The sequence below is a fragment of the Mirounga leonina genome, unplaced genomic scaffold (assembly GCF_011800145.1).
Source record: "Mirounga leonina isolate KUSES-001 unplaced genomic scaffold, KU_Mleo_1.0 Mir_152, whole genome shotgun sequence".
Taxonomy (NCBI): Eukaryota; Metazoa; Chordata; class Mammalia; order Carnivora; family Phocidae; genus Mirounga; species Mirounga leonina.
In genome coordinates, this window is record NW_023270380.1 from 16,131,359 (window position 1) to 16,133,711 (window position 2,353).

The window sequence follows — 2,353 nt, forward strand, 5'->3', positions numbered from 1 at the left end:
TTACTTCTTTGAATACCAATATAATATTTCATTGAATACCAGACACTATGCGTTTTACCTTGCTGAATCATGGATGGTTCTATATTCCTCTAAATGCTTTTCAGCATTATTCTAGAAAGCAGGCACATTAGTTGGAACTAGTGTGATTTTTTTTTTTCTAAAATGGCTTTTAGATTTGTTAGCTGTGTCCAGAGCAGTGCTCAGTGTAGGACTAATTATCCCCACTACTAAGAAAATACCTTTCTGAGTATTAATTATCTCCACTAGTAGGATATCCTTTTTTTATTGTTGTTGGTTTTTGTTTTGTTTTTGTTTTTTGTTTGTTTGTTTGTTTGTTTTAGAGAGAGCATGAGCAGGTGGGGAAGAGGGAGAAGATGAGACTCTCAAGCAGACTCCACACTCGGTGTGGAGCCTGACACAGGGCTTGATCTCATGACCCTGAGATCATGACATGAGCCAAAATCAAGATTCAGACACTTAATGGACTTAGCCACCCAGGCACCCCTAGGATATCCTTCTGAGTACTCTAACTTATGTAGATTTTTTTTTTTTTCCCATTCTGAAAATTAGAGTTTTCCACTTGGCTAGTTAGAACATGAACTATCCTTGGTTCTGTGTGAGCCCTGAGAAGCATTCCTCTGTTCTTTTCAGGCTCTTTGCATAGCCTTAGGGAGTTTCCTCATAAGCTTGTGTCAGTCAATATTCAACTTAAGACTTAGAGAGTACTCTACTCTCTTTTCTCAGGTACCAGAAGGAGGTGGTTCTCTTGTTGTGCCTAGCACAGCCATGGCTCATGATCCCCAGAAACATCTGAAGTATATAGCATCTTCAGAGCATTGGATGCTGAATAAACTGACCACTGGGTTTGTCCTTCATCCATCTACTGGTCCTCATAAGCTAAGAGAATGTCTCCCTCTCATTATTTTCCTAAGGAACAGACTTAATAATGTCCCAACATGAGATGAAGTAAAGAAGACCTGTATGAGGCATTTTATTAAGATTGATGGCAAGATCTGAACTGATACAACCCACCCTACTGGTTTTATGGATGTCATCAGCATTGTCAAGACTGAAAAGAATTTCTGTCTGATCCGTGACAACAAGGGTCACTTTTCTGTTCATTGAATTATACCTGAGGAGGCCAAGTATCAGTTGTGCAAACTGAGAAAGAACTTTGTCAGAACAAAAGGAATCCCTCACCTGGTGACCCATGATGCTGGCATCATCCACTCTCCTGATCCACTCATCAAGGTGAATGACACCATTCAGATTGATTTGGAGATTGGGAAGATTACTGACTTTATCAAGTTTGACACTGGTAATCTGTGTATGGTGACCAGAGGTGCTAATCTGGGAAGAACTGGTGTGATCACCAACAGAGAGAGACAACCTGGTTCTTTCAATGTAGTTCCCATGAAAGATGTCAATAGCAACAGATTTGCCAACTGGCTCTCCAACTTTTTTGTTATTGGGAAAGGCGACAAGCCATGGATTTCTCTTCCCTGTGGAAAGTGTATTCACCTCACCATTGCTGAAGAGAGAGACAAGAGACTGGCAGCCAAACAGAGCAGTGGGTAAAATGGTCTCTAGGTGACTTGATTGGAAGTCTTTAGAGTTAATTAAAGATAATACAGAAAAACTGGGGGGAAAAAAAAAAAAAAGACTTGGAGAGGACTCCAAATCTTAGAAGCCATCTCTTTCAAAAGCTCTTTTCTCTCCAGTCCTCTGTCCTGTGAACTCCAGCTGCCTTAGCCTTCTTAGCCACCTATTTCTGTCCTTTAATCTCAGAAATAGCCAGGCTGCACCTGGGTTACTCCTCAACAGTACAGCTTGGAAAGTCTCTGCAGACCAAAACTCAAGGCAGTCATTGTGCTCACTAATCTGTTTTCTCTCTCACAGGAATCCCTGTCCTAAGCTCCAATATATGAAAAGTATTGTTTTATATATTTTATTTATTTATTTTTGTTGTTTTTTTCATGTAGGAGGGAAAAATTAGTATCTGTTATACCATACTGGCTTGAAGCAGAAATCCCACAGGGATGTTTTAATTTTTCTAAGGGATTTTTATTGTTTCCCTGTAGGGAGTGCAATATAAAACCTTTCATATCTTTCCATGAAATCTTCAGTAAAATAATCAGGAAATAACAAACTGTTGATAGTAAATATATTTTGAGAAGGTACAGAGACTCAGTCCTTCTTCAGTAAGTAGGAAGTGGATACAACTTCAAATGGGCAAGAACTTTGCTTGTTTATCAGCACATCCCCAGAATCTACAACTATGTTTGCATATAGTAAATAGTAAGCACTTAATAAATGATTGCTGAATAATGTTAAGATATTGGCTAAAGAACTA

At 39.0% G+C, this 2,353-nt stretch overlaps 1 pseudogene; it reads left to right on the plus strand.

Moving 5' to 3' along the window:
- Positions 1-416: 416 nt before the first annotated feature.
- Positions 417-1,578, plus strand: LOC118012985 (annotated as a pseudogene).
- The last annotated feature ends 775 nt before the right edge of the window (positions 1,579-2,353 follow it).